A 26105-nucleotide genomic window follows, 5' to 3' on the forward strand; every position below is an offset into this window, starting at 1 on the left:
CCCGGGTAAAGAAAATGTGCGTCCCGCCTTGTGTCAAAACCTTTTTCTTCCGCCTCCATAGTGAAACGTTGCCTGTGAAGGTATGGCTCGATAGACGAGGCATTTACGTCCCATGGAGTGTAAATTGTCTACTTTGCAAAAAACCGGAGACGATTGAACATGCATTCTTGTACTGCTGGGATGCAGTGTTCTTCTGGGACGTTTTGCAGCGGACTTTGAAAAAGGATTTACAGGTCAATCCTTTTTCAATTCGCTTCCTCCCGGTGGAAAAGCATCAAAGCGTACCCTATGATATGTTTATGGTATTAGGATTGCATAGCCTTTGGAAGTCTCGCATGGCGGTGCGCCACGCAGAGCAGCACCCTAAGTCGGCCCGCCTGTTTTTTGTCGAACTTGTTGTCCAAGTGAAGAGCGTTGTTGAACGCTTTGAAACCCCGCCAGAGTGGTTTAACCTGTTAGAAGAACTAACAGGAATGAAGGAATTTTAATCCTACGGACGGCTCCAAGTCGGAGTACATGGGTTTTTAATATGTGATGTGCGACTTGTGCGCAATAAAGAAAAAAAAAAAAAAAAAAAAAAAAAAAAACAGCGCGCGCGTGGAATAATGGTTATCGCGCTTGCTTTCCACGCAAAAGGCCGGGGTTCGATTCCTGGCCGCAGCTACGCGTTTTTGTCGACACTGTAATGTGATGTTCTAGTGAATTCGAGAACCGTCTTGTTGATTCGAGGTTAGAATGTTCTACGCGCCGAACCTTCTACGCCGAACGATCCAGAAACCCACGAGGGTACATAAGGGATTCCGCAAGGCGAGCGGGGCCAGTCTCGCCCCAGCGCTCGATCCTGTGGTTTCGCCGACTTCGACGCCCGCGACACTCTGTTATTATCTTTTGTACTCTTTTATTTTTGGCACAAGTTCGCCACATTAAACGTTTATTTCTTCCTGTTTATCTATTGTTTTTGGTCACCACTCGTGACATATTGGTGGAGGTGCTGGGTACCGCATGCCCGTGCAGCGTTCCCCCCGAAGGGCCCGCAGTGCAAGTCCGAACACAAGCCCCCAAGAACCCAACGAGGACCAGACCGAAATCCGAATAAGTCGCCGGAACCTTGGCCTACTCCCGGAGTTAGGACCCTTGCCACCCAGGACCAGGCAAACAAGGAGGACGACGATGGCCAACCAGTCGGTGACATCGGCCGCTCCAGCCGTCGTTTATCTGCCCGTCGTACCGCGGACGGCTGCTCCATTCCACGGCGAGCAATACGAAGACGTCGAAGACTGGATTGACCAGTATGAACGCGTTGCCCGCCACAATTGCTGGACCGACGAGCAGCGCCTGAACAACGTCTATTTTTCGCTTGAGGGCACCGCCAAGCACTGGTACGAGAATCATGAGTCCTCTTTGACGTCGTGGGACATGTTCAAGACCGATCGCAAGGCTACGTTCAGCAACCACCACCGCCGAGAGAGAGCCGAGGACCTATTGCGAACCAGAACCCAGGGCCCCAACGAGAGCGTCACCGGCTTCGTCGAGGATGTTCTTCGCCTTAGCGCCCGCGCCGATCCTCAGGCTACAGAGGAGAAAAAGCTTCGACACCTTATGAGGGGTGTGAAAAGCGAGATATTCGGAGGTCTCATTCGCAATCCCCCGACAACTGTGGACGGGTTCGTCACGGAGGCGACGAATATGGAGCGTGCCCTACTAGCACGTGCCAGACACTACGAGCGACACCCTGGCGTGACTACTCTGGCGACGTCCGGATACAACCTTGGTACCGACCTCCCAGGCATCCGTTACATCATCCGTGAAGTCATCCGGGAAGAAATCCGCAAGATGTTCCCCGCTATGGATCGCCCGTCTTCCCTGTCGCTCGCCGAGGTCGTGCGAGATGAACTTCACCGGGCTTTCCAACCTGAGGTTCCGATCGACACGACGACGCCAGAGGAGCCGACTTTGAGCTACGCCGCCATGGCCCGACGACCACCGCAAGCTAACCGCGAGGCCACGGCGCCACCTCGACGAGACCCTCCGATGCAACAGTATCCTCGACGCCAGGAAGGGCAAATCCAGAACGTCCGCCCGGAGCAACCCTCGTCGAGGAAGACCGACGTGTGGCGAACGGCTGACCGACGCCCGCTCTGCGGGGAAGCCGACCATGTGTACCGCCGATGCCCATACCGCCGACTCGGGCTGCGCGGATTCCACCCAAACGACCCGCACCCCCGGTATGGTGAACGCCCTCGGGAGATGGACGAGTACCTTCGACGACCCCAGTCCCCCGAGCCTGCGTCCCGCCGAGAGTTCCGGTCGCCGTCGCCGCGACGTCCAGCTTCGCCGATGCACCAACCCCGACGTGAAAGCCTGTCGCCCCACGCTCCTCGCCGGGGAAACTAGGCGCGGCAACCCCTGGAGGTGGAGTTGCCGAAGAAGACCGACGTAAAGAACCTCCAAGAACGACGGAGCGCTCCCACTCTCCCGACGCCACGCATCACAACGACGCTCCTGCATCGGTGTCCAACAACCTCAACGTTGTGATCGACGGCCTCGACGCGTCGGCACTCGTGGACACTGGAGCAGACTACTCAGTCCTGAGTGGGAGGCTCGCCCGCCGACCTCGAAAAGTCATGACGCCGTGGGATGGACCACAAATAAGAACCGCCGGAGGACACCTCATTACACCAGTCGGGAGATGCACTGCTCGCGTCGAGATCCATGGAGAGACATGCCCTGCAAAGTTCGTCGTTTTGCAAGACTGTTCGAGGGGCGTTATCCTCGGAATGGACCTTCTCTGGGAGTATGGCGCCGTAATCCAACTCGCGGCAAACCAGTTGACGCTGCGAAAGCCTGTCCTGCCACCGGTGGAGACCAACACGACGTCAACTGCTATCCGAGTTATCGCCGACCATGTGAACCTACCACCGCGGTCGAGTGTTTTCGTCACCGTTATAACCGATGCAGCCATGCACGGTGAAGCTCTTCTCGGAGGCAGCGTCCAACTGCTCCTCGAAAAAGGAATTGGTGTCGCAAGAGGCGTAACGGATCTCCAAGAAGGGCGTACAACTGTTCTTGTGACCAACTTTCGAGAGGAGTCGCAGCACCTAACGAAGGGTACCACCGTGGGCCACGTCGAGGAGCTTCAGGCGCCAGCCGTGGTCACCGTAATCTCCGAGGAAACCTCGTCGCTACAGCACAAGAGCACGACGCCAACGCCGCTCGACATCGACCCCGAGCTCCCAGCTCCGAAGCGCCGGCAACTGGTTGATCTCCTCGCCGAATACAGTGACTGTTTTGCCACGACATCGAAAGTTCGCCAAACACCAATGGCGAAACATCGCATTATTACTGACGACGACGCACTCCCTGTCCACCGGCCGCCGTATCGAGTCTCCTTAAATGAAAGGAAAGTGATTCAAGATCAAGTCCAAAAGATGCTCGACGACGACATCATTCAACCCTCAAGAAGTCGATGGGCGTCCCCAGTCGTCCTTGTAAAGAAGAAGGACGGAACCCTGCGGTTCTGCGTGGACTATCGTCGACTGAACGCTGTGACGAAAAAGGACGTCTACCCGCTGCCACGCATCGACGACACCCTGGACCGGCTGCGCCACGCCCAATACTTTTCGTCGATGGACTTGAAGAGCGGGTACTGGTAGATTGAGGTCGACGAACGAGATCGTGAGAAGACAGCCTTCGTCATGCCGGATGGACTGTATGAGTTTAAAGTAATGCCGTTCGGGCTGTGCACAGCACCGGCAACTTTCCAGCGCGTTATGGACACCGTCCTTGCCGGCTTGAAATGGCAGAGCTGCCTCGTCTACCTGGACGATGTCGTGGTATTCTCACGAGATTTCGACGAACACCTCAGACGACTTCGAGCCATGCTTCAAGCCATCAAGACCGCCGGCCTGTCACTCAAGCCAACAAAGTGTCGGTTCGCCTATGGAGAACTAAAGTTCCTCGGCCACGTCGTGAACAACAAAGGTGTTCTACCTGACCCCGAGAAGGCCCGCGCCGTAGCTGCATTTGCGCCGCCGTCTGACAAGAAGGCAGCAAGATTTCTCGGACTCCGTGCCTACTACAGGCACTTTGTTTGAGACTTTGCAAAACTATCCGCACCGCTGACACATCTCACGAAGGACGCCGTAAAGTTCGAGTGGACAGACGAACACCAGAGATCATTCGACGAGCTCAAACGACGACTCCAGACGCCCCCGATTCTTGGCCATTTCGACCAGTTTGCTGAAACCGAGATCCACACCGACGCCGGTAACACCGGACTGGGTGCGGTACTCGTCCAAGTGCAGGAAGGAGCAGAGCGAGTTATCGCATACGCAAGTCGGACCCTGTCTAACGCGGAGAGGAACTATTCAACGACTGAAAAGGAGTGCCTCGCTGTCGTCTGGGCAATAACAAAGTTTCGCCCGTATTTGTATGGAGGTCTTTTTCGCGTGGTCACAGACCACCACTCGCTCTGCTGGCTGGCGAATCAAAAGGACCCTTCCGGACGCCTCGCCCGGTGAAGCCTACGACTGCAGGAGTTCGACATGACCGTGGTGTACAAGTCCGGCCGGAAGCACAATGACGCCGACTGCCTGTCGAGGACCCCAGTCGAGGCCGGTCCTTCCTACACCAAAGAGGACGACGATGAGTGTTTCCTCGGCGCACTGGATGTCAGCGACATGGCAGAACTCCAACGAGACAACCCTGAGCTGCGAGAACTCATCGAGCACCTGGAGGGACAAGGAAGCGCCGTTCCCCGCGGTTTTGTACGAACACTGCCAACCTTCTCCATCCGACAAGGTGTGCTCTACAAGGAGAACTTCAGCGACAACAGCACGGCGTGGCTGTTGGTGGTCCCTTCCAGTCTTCAAGAAGAAATTTTTCAAGCCTGCCACGATGACCCGACGGCGGGACACCTTGGTTACAGCAGGACTCTTGCCAGGATACGCGAAAAGTACTACTGGCCCAAGCTTGCGAAGACAGTGCACTACTACACCCGATCTTGCCACGAGTGTCAACGACGAAAGAAGTCACCGACGAGACCGGCAGGACTTCTTCAGCCTATTGCGCCGCTATCTGCCCCATTCCAGCAAATCGGTATGGATTTACTCGGACCTTTCCCACCGGCGACGCAAGGAAACCGATGGATCATCGTCGCAACCGATTATCTCACGCGGTACGCCGAGACAAAAGCCCTTCAATCAGGAACGGCTGTTGAAGTCGCGAAGTTCTTCATCGAGTCCATCGTCCTCCGGCACAGCGCTCCCGAAGTCCTGCTCTCAGACCGTGGATCATCATTCACGGCCCAGGTGACGCAAGAAGTCCTTCGTCTCAGCCACACCAGCCATCGTCGCACCACGGCGTACCACCCGCAGACCAACGGGTTAACTGTGAGACTCAACAAGACCATCGCTGACATTATCTCTATGTACGTCGACGTGGAGCACAAGACATGGGACGAGGTGTTGCCGTACGTCACATTTGCCTACAACACGGCCGTACAAGAGACCACTGGAGTGACACACTTTCAACTGGTGCATGGGCGCAAGGTAACGACAATGCTGGACGCTATGTTGCCCCACGAACCGGCTGTCGACAAAAGCGACGACGCCCAGGTGGTTTCCCAAAAGGCAGAAGAAGTCCGTCAGCTCGGCAGACTCCGGATTAAGGCTCAACAACGTGTCGACACTGGCCGCTACAACCTTCGTCGTCGGGACGCCCACTTCCAGCCCAGAGACAGGGTGTGGGTGTGGACACCGATTCGCCGCCGCGGTCTCAGCGAGAAACTCCTGAAACGTTACTTTGGACCCTACAAAGTGCTTCGTCGACTCGGAGATCTGAACTACGAGGTGCTGCCCGACGGAACACGGATTTCGTCACGCCGCCCTCCACGACCGGAAGTCGTCCACGTCGTGCGACTGCAGCCGTACTACGCTCGATAGGACTGTGGACCTTATGTGTTCCAAATGACTCTTTAGTTTACCGTTCTTTTTATTTGTTTTGTTTTGTTTTTGGGTTGCATCGGGACGATGCACTTTTTAAAGGGGGGAGTAATGCAGCGCGCGCAGCTGGCCAAGTAGACAGCGCGCGCGTGGCATAACGGTTATCGCGCTTGCTTTCCACGCAAAAGGCCGGGGTTCGATTCCTGGCCGCGGCTACTAATTTTTGTTGACACTGTAATGTGATGTTCTAGTGAATTCGAAAACCGTCTTGCTGATTCGAGGTTAGAATGTTCTACGCGCCGAACCTTCTACACCGAACGATCCAGAAACCCACGAGGGTACATAAGGGATTCTGCAAGGCGAGCGGGGCCAGACTCGCCCCAGCGCTCGATCCTGTGGTTTCGCCGACTTCGACGCCCGCGACGCTCTGTTATTATCTTTTGTACTCTTTTATTTTTGGCACAAGTTCGCCACATTAAACGTTTATTTCTTCCTGTTTATCTATTGTTTTTGGTCACCACCCGTGACAATATATATATATATGTATATATTTGGTTTTCCTTTTTGTAAAGTTCGATGCACCGAGACCATAATGACAAGAAGTATCTGAAAGTTCAGTCCATATAAAATATCTAAAAGTATTCGACGAAAATATTCGGTAGTCATTTGTTTTTGGTTTGAATCGATTGAAACAACATCACAACGTAATCAGTGGTTAAAAAAAACAATACCCTGTCATCTAGCAAACAAATTATCTAGAATAAAAATTAAGATGTCGATGAGATGACGATGAGATGTGAACCTTGGTGGGTGTATTTTGTGATCCTTAGTGCTGGACAGCATCTCCAAATAAAGTTATAAATAAGTGAAATTGTGCCGGTTGGTTTGTGGCCTCCAAATTATACTTGCGGTGATGACCTGAACCATTAGCGTAGTATGAAGTACAAACTGTCCTTTCAGTGTAAGAGCTCTATTCAAGCGAGAAGCAGCAATGAATATTATAAACCGGAAAACGAAACATATCGGCGAAAATTGCGTTTATTTGAAGAAATATTACTCTATAACCCCTAGACTTTTTGTCTTTATTTTTAATCAAACTCCCATTAACCCTCTACATACTCTGCACTGGAGGTGCATGTGTTTCATAAACTTCCCCTTGTAACCAATTCAGGGAGTAAATAAAACAGTTTTCGAATTATTTTCAGCGAGTACATTAGGGAACATTATTCACCTTTGGAGGTCGATGAAAGCTCGCCTTTGTCGGGCATGCTCCTTGCTGATCATAATGTCTGTTGACCCATATTTCGGGTCCGCAACGTATGACAGTCCGTCGACAAAGGCCAATCTTAGTGCTTCAATCATCAGATGATAAATCTCAACTGGCTTCAACGTGTAACCTGCATCAAGACACCTCAGCAAATTTTTCAACGGGAACCACACAAACACGTCGATTATAACTTTGATTCTACCGAATATGGTGCGTCTATATTTACTCAAATCATTTGTACGAGCCACTCGATTCAATACAGAGAGAAAGCATGGCGAAGTGAGTGGCTTAAATTGTTTATACTTAAAGCACGACCTCCGCTGCAGCACCGACCATGACGTAAGAACCTGAAGCGTTACTGCCAAACTCAATACTATCGCAGTATATCTTGTTTCTTAGGTCTAAATATATTTTCAGCCTTGCTATTTGTTAGGCTATCAGTAGATTTTGGTGACTCGGTGCCTGGTGGGAATACACACAATGGAATGTTGAGAGTGGAATAAAATATTTATGTTCAAGGTGTTATTCTTGCCAATAAATTCAGCGATTCCTTCAAATCCTTTCATTTTCGTTAATCACACCCCCAAAAAAATATTGTTTCTCTTTAGTATTGTTACATATAATATTAAATTATAAGGTAAAATAAATTGGACTCCTTTAATCCTCTCACCCCTCTCCCCCAAAACAAAGCAGCAAACCGGGACAAAATACGCCAGGTTAACTTCTTTGTCTTCCTTTCTGACCTTTCTTCCTTTCCTTCCTCAGCACCTCGTATAGTGTTTGTGTTGGGTGGGGGACAAAGCTTTTTTTTTATTGTCTTTGGATCTGTTTTTGCATTTGGAAGTAGCGGCACCTGTGTCCACAAGTGCATGCACCGGTGTACTGTCAATATTAACGGGCCTCGGTTACGGGTGGTGCCAAAAGTGATGGGAAGAGAATCTTGGGGCGAACCTTGGCATCCAGCCTCACCTCCTGAGGCTGCACAGTTCAGTTTTACGAACGCTTTGAAATGAAAGACGTCGACGAAAGCCGGCGGGTAAAAGGCGAGAGGAATTGGCAGCGGGGTTGGAGACGGCGAGCGATGATTATGCGACAGGACATGGAATTTGCCGTCTTGAAGATTGCGGCGATTTGAAAAGGAAGATTGCTGACCATTGTATGACCGATGGTCTGAAGCTGTAAACGGAAGTTGTGCGCTCTAGGTATTGCGGCAGTAGCGAGCGACACGGCCTGCCCTGCTGCAGTTGAAGCCGATAAGACTGTTGTCAGGGGTGCGCCGCTCAGCAGGGTCTTGACGGCGGCTTGGAATAAACCCCGGTGTCTCAGCTGGTAAACCGAAGTTGTAGCAGTCGGCCGCATGGGAATGTGCCTCAGACGGATGCGTCACCGTGGGCTCTGAGCAGAGGCACAAAGCCTGTCCAACTCTTTCCTGACGACGCTTTGTACGGCAGTGATACACACAGCGGTCGTCGCCAAGTCGGAAGAAGTGGCAGCGGTGTTCGACAGTATCATAACTTCAAGTTCGCGGCGAAGATTTGTTTTCTATATTATAGTTGACATCTTGTTAGTATCCTCACCTTATGAATTCGAAGGGGTGTTAGGCAATCTCTCAAACGTGTGCGATTCCACAACGTGTTGCAGCCTCAAACCGACGGCATTCCTTGAGCACATTCTGAGCAGTCCTAAAGTCCTTGATGATCAGAAGCTGAAAAGCACCATCCGCTATTCCCTTGAGGATATTTTCAATCTGGTCAAGCTGGTGCATTTCAGGATTATCTTAGGGCAGAGGGGGAGGACGTCCTGGATGTACAGGGTGCGGCCGTAAAAACTTTCATATTTGGCACGCGTAGCAAAAATCGGATTTGAAACGTGCATACCTGAAATAGGGCATACGATCGTCGTTTATTCCAAAGTTTTTTGCCTATTTTTTTCAGACGTCAACTCGGGAGTAGCGAATTATTAGAACGTTAACAAAAATGGCAGACGTGCGTTTCCTATGGCCTATACCCGCCCGTTTGCCGTCTGCAATCTAGTTCGTGACGCCGCTCCCAGGTGGCACACTGAACGCAAAAACGGGTAAAACGCCGCACGAAAGGCTGGCGTCGGGCAAGATAATCATGATAAAAAGTGATTTTAACGAAACATATGAACAATTGTTGAAATCACCTGTTTCGAGTCAAGTTTGTACAGATCGTCATGCAAGCAAGAAGACGCCATGATATGACGAGATCCTTTATTAACAGCCTGGAATAGCAAGTGGTGCTGCTACCTTTGCCATACCGTTGCAGACAAGTTCGTTTTGAGTTATCAATTCATTCTGACTTTTACACGGCAGCTGTAACTCATAAAGTAATATTTCTTTGATACAGCATGGGTATAATTAACACACATGTCGCAAGAAATATTTGTAAAAAACGAGAAATCATATTAATTGGAACAATATTTATGGCGCTAGAGTCATTTCGGCGGGCCGGTGATAAAATGGCTGGTATTTGAGAGAGATAGTCGTCTTTTTGCTGGTTTCTCATTGGTACCTCTATCAGCAGCCTCTACTGTGCTTTCCGCGTGCCGCAAGCAGCACGAGAGACGAAAGTAAGAGGGAAACCAATAGTTTAAATTCCGTCAGGAAGTGGAAGTTGTGTGTTTATTCAATTATTTATTCTTGAATAATACATATTCTGATATGCCTCTTTTGTAACGGTGATTTAAAATAATGTTGATGCTGCAGCGGCCCTTTAAACGACTAGGGTTCGGCCGATTCGATGTGCCCGCCGTTTACAGACACGAAAAGCCGAAGTCGAGCTTCGTACGCCAGGAAAGCTCTTTCGCGCATCCCATCGTGGATCTCGAGGAACGCGCCCTCAATTTTTTTCTTTCAGCTCTTCCACGCTGGAGATCCTATTCTTATAGACACGTCCTTCCATAAATCCCCACACGAAAAAGTTGCACATATTTAAGTCTGGGGATTGTGGGGGCCAGTCCATATAGTCTGACATCCGACCCATCCCCCGCCGAGGGAACGTGTTATTGAGCCGTGCCCTCACACTCTTTGCGTAATGGGGAGCCGCCCCATTCTGCATGAATATACGGCTTCTTTTTGTCATCTGGTACCTTTCAAGCTCAGGGAGCATTTCCGCTTCGGAGAAGAGCGTGTTGGTTCAAGTGAAGGATGGAGGAAGTATAAACTATTAAGCATGTCCAAGTATAGGCATTTGCGTTAACGGTGCTGTCAACAAAAAAGGGGCCCACTATGCCTTCACGCCAAATCCCACCCCATACGGTGAATGGAGATGCCGTTCGTCCACGGCATGAGGGTTTTCGCGAGCCCATATCCTGCTGTTCTGACGGTTCACACGTCCATCAAGGTGAAAGTTTACTTTATCACTAAATAAAGGAAATTGCTCTTAATTGGCAACAGATCCGCCTTGCAAAATTCTAAATGTCGGACGTTGTCGCCGTCATGCAGGGCTCGGACAACTTGCATCCTGTACGGGCGCAAATTATTTTTCCGCAGAATCCGTCGTACGCTTTTTTCCGAAATTCCAAGCAACCTGGCTACTCGTCTTGTTGACATTTGCGGGTCGCTCTCGAAGACAGCAAGTACCGCTTCGATGAGCTCCTAATTTTTCAACAGGCACTCACGTTCATTGACTGAATACTTCTGTTTAGTCTTCTCCGCTCGCAGAACGATTCTCCCAAGTAAAAAATGTCTGGCGTGAAGGCAGGCGTTTGTGAAATGCAGTGTGAAATTTTCGTTGTGCTGTGGCCACCGAGTTCCGCTCCCCGTACCACTTCGCTGCCTGGGCACACTCATTTGCCGAGTATTGCGGCATCGCAGGGTGGCGCGGAAAATATTTTGATAATAACTGCAGCAGATAGTGCAACAAAAACAATAAATAGGAGCAATCAAGATGCCTCAGCAGCGGCACTCTTGAATCCAAAGTTGAGTTTTCACCGGGAACGGACCCGTCAACAGATAAGCAGACGACAAAGGAAGACACACGTTCGTCTGCTTTAGAATATACTTTTATTCAACGAGGGCGTCCGCCAGTTTTTAAATTTCAAGTAAAAGGGTGTAATCGTTCATATATTTCGTAAAAATCACTTTTTTTCGCGATTATTTTGCCCGACGCCAGCCTTTCGTGCGGCGTTTTCTGCGTTTTTGCGTTCAGTGCGCTACCTGGGAGCGCCGTCGCGAACTAGATTGCAGACGGCGAACGGGCGGGTATATAGGCCATAGGAAACGCACGTCTGCCATTTTTGTTATCGTTCTAATAATTCGCTACTCCCGAGTTGACGTCTGAAAAAAATAGGCAAAAAACTTTGGAATAAACGACGTTCGTGTGCCCCATTTCAGGTATGCACGTTTGAAATTCGATTTTTGCTAGGCGTGCCAAATCTGAAAGTTTTTACGGCCGCACCCTGTAGGTGACAGGATTCCGTGGATCTGAACACTCTTCATGCCATTTTTTGCTTTTCAGTGAGCTGGCATTCAGTTGGATGACCAAAGAGGTCTTCCAATTTTGACTTGAAGACATTCCGAAATTTAAGCTCTTCTTTGTGGGCCTGGAACCATGTGAGAGCTGTATCTCTCAATTAGAATTGTACGTTTGCTAGCATGATTATGCTGCCGTAATGCTAGAGGGCCCTCTCTCTCGTAGAGATCTTTCAATTGTTCTACTTCTTACTCGCCGGTGCAGGTGAAAGGCCCAGGGTCGCTAGACTTGGCGAGGACCAAAGGTTGCCTCTGCACTGGGGGTGGGATTGACCCAGAAGATACGCCTTCATGTGGGGTGCCGGACGCATTGGTCATGAAGGGCGCAGACAAGAGACGTTGCTTTCGCAGATCCAGGTCGGCAATCACTGTACGCCGCACCTCCAACAAAGAATGTTACGCTAAAAGTGGGGCTTATTTACAGGTGATTGAGATGGTAAAAAGTCGAGATGACATTTTCCGTTGCAAGCAAAGAACCAAGTAATCCTATTCTTCTTCCCTCAACCATTGGGTTCTTTCTCTCTGCCAGACCACCTATTTTTTATCCTCGAAATAATATATATATTCGAGGTTTCAATATCCTGATTACTAAAATAAATTATTTTAGCAGCTTGAACACCTATAGATTCATATCGGAAAGGCTGAGATGGACTCGTCAGTAAAGTATCCATTTCATTTTTTTCTCGTATATCTTCACATCAGGCTCATAAATGCCACAATCTACCAAACATCTGTATATCAGGTAATTATAACACTGTTGTTGACTGATGACACAGATTGCCATAACAATGAACCATTACAAGAATTTAATTAGGGCGCAAACCGATCTTGCGAATAATTTCATGGGTTGATTGACTTGTCTTTTAGAAACGATTTAGTTGAGTGCGATAATGACAAGAGAAATACTCAACGACAGGCTTGGTAACAAAAACAAAGCCTGTAAAAGGCCTAAAGCAGATTTTACAAGAGATCGGTTAATTTTTTCATTTATTTCCGTGTCCAAGGACAGTAGAAGACAGGCACCTCGCCTACAGACGTTTCCTGCCTTGAACCCAATTCCGAAAACAGACGTCAATTTCATTCAATGTCCAACACTAAATGAATACGTACTTGAGATGTCGCAACCTTCCGGAATGTTAAGCGCTTCGAGTAGTATAGCTCCTTGGCTCGGTAGGGGCGTCGTGTGAACTGTGGTTTTACGGTACGAAGTTGACACTGGAGGTACCATTCCCGGCTCCACAGAATTCATGTGAGATTGAAGGTCATACAGGGACATTATGCCACCGGCACTCGTCACGGCGTTTACAATGCCTGAAGCCACGGGGCCCTCATAAAATGCACCGATTCCTTCTGCTGCAATTTTCTGAAATGAAGAAGCATCCGTTACATAGGGGGAGTATTTTGCTAATGCCATGTACATTAACAGTTCACGTAACAAAATATCTTGTTTTAGTTATCTAAAAAATATATTCGCAAAATTTTAACTTTCCAACTACGCTTATGTATATGCCAAGCTAAAAGAGCGTTGTAATTGTGACGACTCAACAATAAAATATATATACAGGGTGTTTTTTTTTAAGCTTAACAGAATTTTTAAAAAGAAACCAAGAAAGCTAGATTAATGCGGTCTGTGCAGATGAGTTATACGGCCAGGGGGACATAATAGAGGAGGATAATCGTAACGATCAGTCGGCTAATTAGTTAAAAATCGGTTATTAACTTTTTAATTAATAAAAATAGTCATATAGTTTCAATTAGAAACGTGCTTGGCGTCATCGAAAACCCCTAAATCAGTCATTTTCATAAAGACTTTGAGCGCGTGAGAAGCGTAGTAGTGCACTAAAGTTAGCACTCGTGGAGCACGTACAAAGCTAGCGGTTGCGATAAGGCGCCCGCGCGAATTTTCCGTCTCTTATCTAGCCCCAGCCTTCTACCTGCTCCACAAGTGGTAACTTTAGTGCACAACTACGCTACTCACGCGTTCAAAGTCTTTCTGAAAAATACTGATTTAGCGGTTTTCGGTGACGCTGAGCAAGTTTCAATTGAAACTATATGTCTATTTTCATTAATTAAAAATTTTATTAACAAATGTTCACTAATTAGCTGACTGAATGTTACGAATATCCTCCTCTATTACGTCCCCCTGGCCGTATAACTCGCCTGCGCAAACCGCATTATTCTAGCTTTCATGGTTTCTTGTTAAAAATTCTGTTAAGCTTAAAAGAAAACGCTCTCTCTCTCTCTATATATATATATATATATTGCTTTCATTTCGCTGCAGTTTTAGACTTATACAACCACATGAAATTCAGTCAAACGTACTGAAGTTGCTGACCTTAACATCAAGGCTCATATAGCACAATTTTCATTTCATAAAAGCCCACCAAGTTTTGAAGGCCAAGGTACGGTAGAGACAAAAATATCAAAACAATCATGAACCAAATAAACACATACATTCATAAAAGAACAAGTAACTTATTCATCGAAATAGAAAATGTCACTAATTGCACTGGCAAATGGAGCGTCAGGAGCTGCGATTGTAACATTCTGACAGCGCAGTAGTTACATCCAAATATCGGGAACAAACTAAACGGTACGGCGCAATCGGTATTTCCGGAAGATTTCAGCTCGAGTCCCCTAATTCTTAAGCGCGCTACACTCAGAATCCTGTTATCCATAGATAATAAGCAATTTAAGAAAGAAACATTAAAGTTAGCAACGTGAAGGGAAGGGCGTATACCCGAATAAAGTTCCCGAAAAAAAATTGTTAGTTAGGAGTGACCTATCCATTAAATGGGCAAATTATTTCCATATACGCAAATTAATCACGTTTCCACAAAACGTTTTTCTTTTTTTAGTTATCAGGCAGTCCAGGGCTTGGTAACTCGTAGTACGCGACTTGTAGTTAACAGAGCTCACCCTAAGTAACCCCGCCAGTGGAACATTTTTCCACACACCTCCGTGAGCGGGAACTAATCCGTCTCTATCGAGAAATGTACTTCCTCCGTGCATGCTCTGCAGCTTGGATTGACGAAGCGCCTATTCATTAGCGCACCATTTCCCAACCGGAAAACCCTTCTCGCCGTAGATATGCAGCTTCAAACAAGTTGGCCATATCAAGCTGAAAAAGAAAACAGATATTAAAAAAATACACACATCAAACTTTGGATGAATAACGTGACATCAACTTCACGACAACGATATTTATTTTAAAAAAAATATTTATAATTTTTAGCATTAATAAAAACTTTGTATACTCAACGCCATAGGGTTATAACTAAATATTCCATACTTTCGTAAAATCGAACTCATGTATATTGGTTCGAAGTAGGTAGAATAATAATAAAAACGACATTCATTGCCCTTCTTTTAAGCCTAAGAACGTTCGGTAGAGAATGTAGTCACATATAACTCATCTCTACAGAAACATGGATAATACATGTGTATGGTATACACGCGTTTAGCTTGAAATATATATTTTATGTAATTTTTAGAGACTCCCGTTGGCTGTAGCGCCCCCAACACGTCCGGTCATCGCTTTTATGGAACGAAATATTCGTACACGATATCAGCAGATTAGAAAACAATCTGTGCCTATTTTAGGTAAATAGGGAACTACAGTTTGCTCTATGTCTCTTTATAACATTACATTCAGCTGTCCCTAATTTCTTTGTTGCATTTCAAAATATTCCGAAGATTAGCACGAAGATTGTAGCAAACGTTAGCATTACAGTATTACCGGCATTATGGTATAGTATTTGTTTTTACTGAGACTAATCAGTGCAGAAACTAAACACCTCTTTTGAAAAAAAAAAAAAGAAATATAATAGGTAGCACCTTTTCTTACGGACTCAGCGTCTTAAAAAAGAAGAATTCAAATTAAGTTTTCTTTAATCTGTTTTGTGGAGAGTAGTCACATATTTTAAGCTAGTGGTGAGAGGAGTCCCAAAAGACTCTCGACTCGAACATATCTCAATATCTGTGAGGACGATATTTTTGCTTGGCTAATTCAAATGGCACAAAAAATGTCTGTGACCTGACGAAATTTCCAAAGTATATTTGAAACGTTATGAAGAGTGGTTTTCAATTATTTGTGCTACTCACAACCCAAATTTAGAAAGGCTTTCAGTACCTTTTAACTGGTTTTCAGCGATAGTAGCAGCATTCGATATATATATATATATATATATATATATATATATATATATATATATATATGTGTGTGTGTGTGTGTGTGTGTGTGTCTTTGTTATCATTCATTTAAACATTATAGGCCAATATCTCTTACTGCTCCATTAAGTAAGTTGCTGCAGAATATATTGTATCGAAAAAGCTGTACAGTTCTCTTAACCATTCAAGAGTGTTTTGTCAACTAAGAGGACTAGAGAATCACTATCTATTGTATCATCTTTTTAATGTTTCATGAGTAGAGGGGAAATTACTGCGATCTGTTTAGATCTCTCAAAGGCCTTCGGCTGCGTGCCTTTTGCTCGGCGTGCCCAAATATTGCCACCACTGGGGGTAATTCTCTGGAATAATATAAATACATTTTAAGAACTGTAAGCGTATGTTTGAGAGTTCGCCAGAAATTTGTTTTGTGGTTCTTTTTATTATTTTGTTATATGAACTATATATAAGAAATAAGGTCAAGTATTCTTGTTCGCTTGTCCACACATGACTGCTTGCGGTACTGATATATGTCTTGCCATGAAGACCAGGTGCCGTCATTCTCTTCCTTCGAGTTAGTGCAGCAGTGGTAAAGGTAATTATTAAAATAAAATTAGCGCCGACATGACAGTGCTGTTTGTTAACACCCACGGAAAGAAACAAGTTACCCTATTAGTGTACGCCTCCGGTAAAAGGCGAGACAGCACAACGCTCTGTACTGCCTCGCCTTTACTTAATCCGTGTGGCGTTCCGCTGTTTTACCCCTAATCATTTACGAACCTTCTAGCCGCAACAAAGCGTCCAGCTTTTGATTTAAAGTATTGAACAAGTTCGTTAATATTGCCGCGCGCGGGGTCACGGACTTGTAGAAAGTTCTCGTTCATTCTTGCTGCGGACATAACTATCGTTCATCCTTGTTTTTGTTGTTCTAGAAAGTGCTTGTTCATTTTCGCCCCGAGCGCGCTACGCTCGAACCTTCTCCGCCGAATCTTCGAGATAGTGACTCACTCTAGATAAGAGGCCGCCCGCGACCTTGTCGAGTCAGTTTCGCCCCAGCGCTCGACTCTGCTGTCTCGCCGACCTCGACGCTCGCGACGCTTTGTTATTATTTTCTATTCTTTTTGTTTTGGCACAAGTTCGCCACATTAAACGTTTAGTTCTTCCTGTTTATTTATTGTTATTCTGGTCACCACCCGTGACATTTTGGTGGAGGTGCGGGGTACCGCATGCCTGTACAGCGTTCCCCTCCAAGATCCCGCAGTGCAAGTCCGGTATCAAGCCCGGTGAGAAGACCACTCCCCGCGGAACCCGAAACTCGGACCAGCCGGCGCATCAAGGGAGAGGATCCTGAATACGGTTTGCTACTGGACAAGCCCAAGCCGAAGAAGACGACGATGGCCGACCAGGCGCAGGCCCCGGCTGCTCCTGCCGTCGTATACCTGCCCGTCGCACCCAAAACTCCGACGCCGTTCCACGGAGACGCACACGAGGACATCGAGGACTGGCTGCAACACTATGAACGGGTGGCCCGCCATAACGGGTGGTCAGCCGAGCACTGCTTGCAGAACCTTTACTTTTCGATGGAAGGAACTGCGAGGCACTGGTTGGAAAACCACGAGGCTTCTTTGACGTCGTGGGAGGTGTGCAAGCAAGAATTGAAGAAGACGTTTGCCTGCCAACACCGACGTGAGAGGGCCGAAGATCTCCTGCGAACAAGGACCCAAGACCTACATGAGAGCGTCACCAGCTTCGTTGAGGATGTTCTCCGCCTGAGCGCCCGCGCCGATCCTCAGGCTACCGAGGAGAAGAAGCTGCACCACTTGATGAGGGGTGTGAAAAGTGAGATATTTGGCGGCCTCATTCGCAATCCCCCGACAACCGTCGACGGGTTCGTCACGGAGGCGACGAATATGGAACGGGCCCTACAAGCTCGCGCCAGACACTACCAGCGACACCCCGGCGTAACCACTCTGGCGACATCCGGATCCGACCTTGGCACCACCGTGCCCGGCATCCATGAAATTATCCGTGAAGTCGTCCAGGAGGAACTCAAGAAGCTCCTGCCCGCTGCAGTACGCCCGGCCTCACTCTCCATCGCCGAGGTTGTGCGGGAAGAAGTCCAGAGAACCTTCCAGAAAGAGGCTCCCGCCGTCGTGGCAGCCCCCGAGGAGCCCACGTTGACTTACGCCGCAGTGGCTCGACGGCCACCGCCTCCTCCTCGTCGCACCTATGTCGCGCCGCCCCGACGTCAGTCTCCTGCGCCGCAGCACGACCGACACCACGACGACCAGGTCCAGTACGCCTGCCCGGAGCCTCGCGCACCCCGCAAGACCGACGTGTGGCGAACGCCCGACCGACGCCCTCTGTGCTTCCATTGCGGGGAAGCGGACCACACCTACCGCCGATGCCCATACCGACGACTCGGGCTTCGCGGGTTCCACCCGAACGACCCGCGACCCCGTTATGGTGAACGCCCTCGGGAGATCGACGAGTACCTGCGACGACCTCAGTCCCCCGAACCTACGTCCCGCCGAGAGTTCCGGTCGCCGTCGCCACGACGTCCAGCTTCGCCGATGCACCGACCCCGACGTGAAAGCCTGTCGCCCCTCGCTCCTCGCCGGGGAAACTAGGCGCGGCAACCCCTGGAGGTGGAGTTGCCGAAGACGACCGACGCCAAGATCCTCCACGAACGTCGGAGGGCCCCCACTCGAACGCTACCAGAGATCGAAACCACGCCCCTGCAACGGTGTCCAATAATCTAAACGTCGTCATCGACGGCCACGACGCATCAGCGCTCGTGGACACTGGAGCAGACTACTCAGTCTTGAGTGGGAGGCTCTCCCGTCGCCTTCGGAAAGTCACGACGCCGTGGGATGGACCTCAGATACGAACCGCCGGAGGGCACCTCATCACACCGGTCGGGAGATGCACTGCTCGCGTCGAGATCCACGGTGAGACGTGCCCTGTCAAGTTCGTCGTTCTGCAAGACTGTTCGAGGGACGTTATCCTCGGAATGGACTTCCTCTGCGAGTATGGCGCCGTCATCGACCTCGGAGCAAACCGGCTGACGCTTCGAAAACCTGCTCCACCACAGGAAGACCCCAAAGTGACGTCATCCGCGGTACGAGTCCTCGCAAACCACGTGAACCTACCGCCGCAGTCAAGTGTTTTCGTACCCGTCGGGGTCGATGAGACTTTCTGTGGCGACGTTTTGCTCGAAGGAAGCCTCCAGTTGCTTCTAGGAAGAGGGATCGGCATCGCAAGAGGCGTCACGGAGCTCCAAGACGGACGCACTACTGTCGCACTCATAACGAACTTCCGACAGGAGGCCCAGCACCTTACGAGAGGCACCGCCGTGGGCCACGCCGAGGAACTCCCGGACGCAGCCGCAATCGCCGGAATATCAGAAGACCTCTCTTCGTGGCCACCTAAGATAACGCCGCCTTCGCAGTTTGACATCGACCCAACCCTGCCTACCCCACAACGACGACAGCTCAGTGACCTTCTCGCCGAGTTCAATGAGTGCTTCTCCACGTCGTCAAAGGTGCGCCAAACGACCGTTGCGAAACATCGAATTGTCACTGAAGACAACGCGCTTCCTGTGCATCGGTCGCCGTACCGTGTTTCCGTGAAAGAAAGAGAAGTCATCCAGAAGCAGGTTCAAGAAATGCTCGATGACGACATTGTCCAGCCCTCAAGCAGCCCGTGGGCTTCACCGGTAGTCCTGGTGAAAAAGAAAGACGGGACTCTTCGGTTCTGCGTGGACTATCGTCGACTAAACGCGGTAACGAAAAAGGACGTCTACCCGCTGCCACGCATCGACGACACTCTGGACCGGCTGCGCCATGCCCGATACTTTTCGTCGATGGACCTGAAGAGTGGGTACTGGCAGATTGAGGTCGACGAACGGGATCGTGAGAAGACTGCCTTCGTCACGCCGGACGGACTGTACGAATTTAAAGTGATGCCGTTCGGACTGTGCACAGCACCGGCGACGTTCCAGCGCGTAATGGACACCGTTCTTTCCGGCTTGAAATGGCAAAGCTGCCTCGTCTATCTCGACGACGTCGTGGTATTTGCAAGCGACTTCGACGAGCACCTGAGACGTTTGCGAGCCGTGCTACAGGCTATCCAGAATGCTGGACTGACACTAAAGCCGTCAAAATGTCGGTTCGCTTACGGCGAACTCAAATTCCTGGGCCATGTCGTGAGTGCTCAGGGTGTAAGCCCTGATTCTTCCAACACATCTGCTGTTGCAGAATTTCCCAAGCCATCAGACAAGAAAGCCGTAAGAAGATTTCTTGGACTGTGCGCTTACTACAGGCGTTTTGTTCGCGATTTTGCCAAGATTTCTGCACCGCTCACGCATCTGACCAAGGACGACGTGAACTTCCAGTGGGGGGAGGAGCAAGAACAAGCGTTCAACGAACTGAGGGAAAGACTCCAGTCGCCCCCTATCCTCGGACACTTCGATCCATCAGCGGAAACGGAAGTTCACACGGACGCCAGTAACGCCGGACTCGGCGCGGTACTCGTCCAAAGACAAGACGGAGCAGAGAGGGTGATCGCTTACGCAAGCCGGGCACTGTCCAAGGCAGAGAAAAATTACTCGACGACCGACAAGGAATGTCTCGCTGTCATCTGGGCGTTAACCAAGTTCCGCCCGTACCTGTACGGGATCCCGTTTCGCGTTGTCACGGACCACCACGCTCTCTGTTGGCTCGCCAACCTCAAGGACCCGTCAGGACGCCTCGCTCGCTGGAGTCTGCGACTGCAAGAATTCGACGTGGCCATTGTGCATAAGTCTGGCCGCAAGCATAACGACGCCGACTGTTTGTCTAGGGCCCCAGTCGAATCTCCTCCCGAAAGCACGGACGACGACGACGACGCCCGTTTTCTCGGTGCAGTGACAGATGCCGACATGGAAGCACTTCAACGAGACGACCCGGAACTTCGCGCCGTGATCGAACACCTCGAAGGCCAAGGAAGTTCAGTTCCGCGAGTCTTGGCCCGAGACTTGTCAAGCTTCGTTCTGCGGCGAGGTGTGCTCTTCAAGAAGAACTTCGGAACGAGCAACCCTGCTTGGCTGCTGGTTGTTCCGGCCAGCCTGCGAGAAGAAATCTTTCAAGCATGCCACGACGACCCGACGGCTGGACACCTTGGCTACAGCCGGACGCTCGCCCGGATTCGTGACAAGTACTACTGGCCGAGACACCCGAAAACAGTCCATCTGTACACAAGGTCGTGCCACGAGTGCCAACGACGTAAGAGGCCTCCGACGAAGCCAGCAGGACTCCTGCAGCCGATACCTGCCCCGACTAGGCCTTTCCAGCAAGTCGGAATGGATTTGCTTGGGCCGTTCCCAACATCGACGCAAGGAAATCGGTGGATTATCGTCGCGACCGATTATCTTACACGATACGCCGAGACGAAAGCCCTGCCATCGGGAACAGCCGTGGAAGTCGCCAAATTTTTCGTCGAGTCCATTCTCCTTCGACACGGCGCACCTGAAGTACTGATTACAGATCGCGGGTCATCCTTCATGGCCCTGCTGACGCAAGAAGTCCTTCGTCTCAGCCACACCAGCCATCGTCGCACCACGGCGTACCACCCACAGACCAACGGGCTGACGGAGAGACTCAACAAAACCATCGCCGACATGATTTCCATGTACGTCGACGTAGAGCACAAGACATGGGAAGAGGTGCTGCCGTACGTCACGTTTGCGTACAACACAGCAGTTCAAGAAACCACGGGAATGACACCGTTCCAACTGGTACACGGCCGGACGGTTACCACGACGCTCGACGCCATGCTGCCTCACGTGCCAACCGGTGATGTCAACGACGACGCTCAACTCATCTCCCAGCGCGCGGAGGAAGCTCGTCAACTGGCAAGAGTCAAGATTCAAGACCAACAGCGAGTCGACGCACGCCGGTATACCCTTCGTCGCCGGGACGTCCACTTTCAACCCGGAGACCGGGTATGGGTTTGGACACCAATACGTCGTCGCGGTCTCAGCGAAAAACTCCTCAAACGCTATTTCGGACCCTACAAGATCATCCGACGCCTCGGCGATCTGAACTACGAAGTTCTACCCGACGGAACGCGCCCATCTGCAAGACGTCAGCCGCGACCCGAGGTGGTGCACGTCGTCCGGCTGAAGCCGTATTACGAACGATAGAACTTTCCACTCTCGTCGACGGGCGAACTGTGAACTGTGAACTGTGAACTGCGACTCGCGATTCTGCTGCCTTTTTGTTTTGGATTTGTTTTTGTTTGTTGTTCTTCGTTTTGTGCTGCATCGGGACGATGCACTTTTTAAAGGGGGGGATAATGCCGCGCGCGGGGTCACGGACTTGTAGAAAGTTCTCGTTCATTCTTGCTGCGGACATAACTATCGTTCATCCTTGTTTTTGTTGTTCTAGAAAGTGCTTGTTCATTCTCGCCCCGAGCGCGCTACGCTCGAACCTTCTCCGCCGAATCTTCGAGATAGTGACTCACTCCAGATAAGAGGCCGCCCGCGACCTTGTCGAGTCAGTTTCGCCCCAGCGCTCGACTCTGCTGTCTCGCCGACCTCGACGCTCGCGACGCTTTGTTATTATTTTCTATTCTTTTTGTTTTGGCACAAGTTCGCCACATTAAACGTTTAGTTCTTCCTGTTTATTTATTGTTATTCTGGTCACCACCCGTGACAATATAAATACCTCGGCTTCCCCATATCCTCTTGGTTAAACTGGAGCATACATGTCAACAGCCTTTGCTCCACTGCCAAGACGAAGTTCTTTTCTTAACATAACCGTAAATACGATACCCCCCCCTCCCCCCCCCCCCCCTCAAAAAAAAAGGTATTTGATGGAAATACGTTAAAACGAAAAAACCTGAGGGTATGCCGCTGTCGTATGAAATCGTTTGAGTGTGTGCTGGATAAAGAAACTTCTCAAACTGTCGCAGAATTAAATCAGTACGGAATATGCTTGCACCGCAGAATATACAGCTGTTTCTTGATCGCCGAAAAATACCGTGCTTAAGTTTCATGCTTATGCTAAAAAATGTATGTTACATTTCTTTTAATGTATGTTATATAAACGGCTCGCTTACCAAGGCTTCTTAGAAATGGCCGTTAAAGCCAGAATCTAATAGATAAATAAAAAAATATAGTTATATAAATATTAATTCTTCCTCAGATCTATTGCAGATTTAACGCTCTGACAACATAAATAATAGACAACAACGACATTAATGTTTTCGAAAAGTGTTCTTAGCAGGTGTACAGTAAACGTTAGCTAACCCTCCGATTATGATTAATTTCGCTTAGTGGTGTTTCCGTTCGTCTTGTGAAACACTAAATTTTATACCTGCATTTTCACGCAAGCAGGGAATGTGCATATTCCGTGTGTTACCCTGACGACGTGTGCTGACGTTGGTCTTCCGTTACTACAGTTGCTTGTTATTTGCTGCTTGTGAGGTGCGCTTGAATGTTACTGATTTTTGTTTTCTATCTATGTGCACATTAATTCAGTCCTGTAACTCCCTCAAAAATACCAACACCATAAACAAATTAATAAAAGGATAAGTTTCGCGCCCTCTCAATTCCCACTTTACCATCAGATGAACGCTCACGTCTTTAATGAAAACAACCCTACCGAAGAGACCAGTATAAACTGGAATATGGAACAGAAAGTATGACTGGATTTCTTGCGGAAAACCTGAAATCTATTTTGCAGACAATTTAGGGAAGCAATAGAGTGACCACTACTCGGCGATGGCAGATGTGATTAAGGCTGTAAGGTCAGGTAAATAGACAAATATACACAAACAAGCTGCAAGCAATAACCACTTGAAGTGTGAACATGTTAAACGAGTGACCCTACAACGTCTTAAGATATCAGCCTGAAGCAGAAAGGATCATGCGATTTCCAGCCTCAGATACATTTTTGTTCAATCTTTCCTTCAAGGTAAAATAATAAGGAAAAATAAGCTGACTATATCTTCATGTGTTCAAACGGAAATCCGGATCGGAGAGCCAATTTAATAACTGTGTTAATCAACAATCAGCATCGTTTGATAAAATTATGAAGAATTTGATTGCTTTTGAGATAAAACTCGAAAACACTGAATAGAAAAGCTTCCGCTTTTCTGTTCAATGTTTGTTTTGTCTACAGGTCGGAAGCGGATCCTGAATTTCGCCTTCGAGTCAACCTGTCCCAATACTAAATTAGTATTCGAGTGTTCTCCCTCACACCGGAAAGAGTTCAGTGAATTGTGCAGCCCCAAAAAATTGATGGCAGTGGCAAATAAAACTTACAGGACAACACTTAAGACCGCTTACGTGTAGGATTACGAAATCATTCGTATACGTAGCGTATTCCTACAAGCTGCGCGTCCCGCTATCTTCCGCAGAGGCCGGCCGGGCTGCCTCTGTGGAGGTCCGCCGGCCTGGCTCTGAGAGCGGAGGGGTGCCGCGGCGCGCGGGCCGAGCGCTAAGAGTGGCCTCCTCTTTGGGGTGGCGTTCCTCGGAACTATCCGCTGCGTCGTAGCCAGTCCGGCCCGTCACAGCCATTTTAAGAGCCGTAGCGCGGAGGGAATTTCCCCGCCATTTTCTCGCGGTCACAAATAACAGCGGCTCCGCTTCATGCGGCAGTAAGCGCTATCGCATTAAAATGACGGAGACAAACCAATCTGATCTCCCGAGTGTGACGCAGCGACAGGTATTGAAAGTAATAGTACCAGACCGTGTTTGTGCCCACAAAGCAATGCTTTCGAGATGGTATTCTTTACATTATCAAAGCCAGAAACACTCTGCAAAAAAAAAATAAAAAAATATGTGCAAGCTCTTTAACTTTGCCCACCTTGCCGCTTCCAAAATGTTTGATGATTTCTAACCAGGCCTTTACAGCTCCTGGAACAGTGGCTTGAAGGCCTTTCCACTCTGGCTTCAGTCTTCCATCTTTCATCCCCGACAGAAAACGATCCCGGGTCAACAGAGCCGGACTTCTTCCACTTAACAAAGGAATAGAAAGATTACAATACATGTCTAAAAATTGATGCATTCTCTAGGGCTGGGCGTCGATTAAATATTTTAACCCCAATAATCGTCACCTTTTAATCCAGTTATTTGTATCGTTCATATTTATGCATAATAGTTCAAAAAAGTGGAAACAAAATGTTTTGTTTTTGCTGAATATGTGCTAAACGGCGCAGTGTAACAATATCATATTTTAAATCAAACTTCAAGCGTAGTTGAGGGCAGTCAAAAGACACCCACACACATAAATGTTACTTCAGCCGTAGAAGCAGAGGAACGTTGATGGTTCTCCGGCAATGGCGAATTCTCTTGATTGTTCACAACGGTCCTCCTGCTCTAAACGGACATTCGCGCGCCTTTGAAGTGGCTAGCACACGTATAACCTTATACACTTGTCTGGAGTTACAAACCTCACATTTCCTCTTTTCTTTAGGCAAAAAGTTCTCCTAAAAACGTGCCTTTATACAGGTGCCTTCGCCCAGGTCTGCTAGGTGAAGGCATTCCATTTTCAAATTTGTTCTGTTAGTCAAAGTTTAACCTATTAACCAGTCAAACAATGACTCGCGAATAAATAATTAATTGATTAATCGAGTCGCTCATCGATTACATGCCCAAACCTAACCTTTATATAGCTAAATACCCAGAAATATTCTGCGCCAAAGCATAAATCTGGGAAGATTTGTAATTGTTATTTTTTCAAACAGATACATTCAAACTATGGCGTTTCCGCGTTCTGGATACCAGCCAATAAGCTGTCGTTCTTAATCTTCAATATTGGCCAATCTCGCGAAAGCTTGGTTAATGAACAAAAACAAAGTCTTGTAACACGTTTTAAACAAAGCATGCGGTGAAACTTTTGATTATCATTCGTCCTTAGCACAAACTACAAGACGTAGCGCAATAAGTGTAATGAAAACAAGCGCGTTATCCCAAATGTTAAGAGTTGTTTCTTATGGCTTACCACATATATGAACTACTTGGCTAAAGATATTAATTCCTCCATATTCCTCACCTTGCACGATACCGGTAAATGTGCATTTAGGAATTGCTTAGCACATTAGCAGTACGAACTTTGCAACTCACTTCGATTAAATTTCAGTCACTTCGTTGGCTGGCACCACGTGACAGAAAGAGTAAAACATCACTCTTCAGACGGGTGTATAGCCTGATGTTGCATTACTACTAATTCAAAAATGCAAACATTTT

At 48.5% G+C, this 26105-nt stretch overlaps 1 pseudogene; it reads right to left on the reverse strand.

The window, feature by feature from the left end:
* The window catches only part of LOC8032840, a 43466-nt pseudogene extending 18638 nt beyond the window's left edge, over positions 1-24828 (reverse strand).
* Positions 24829-26105: the final 1277 nt, after the last annotated feature.

Source organism: Ixodes scapularis, unplaced genomic scaffold (genome assembly GCF_016920785.2).
Source record: "Ixodes scapularis isolate PalLabHiFi unplaced genomic scaffold, ASM1692078v2 PGA_scaffold1__304_contigs__length_218370807, whole genome shotgun sequence".
Lineage (NCBI taxonomy): Eukaryota > Metazoa > Arthropoda > Arachnida > Ixodida > Ixodidae > Ixodes > Ixodes scapularis.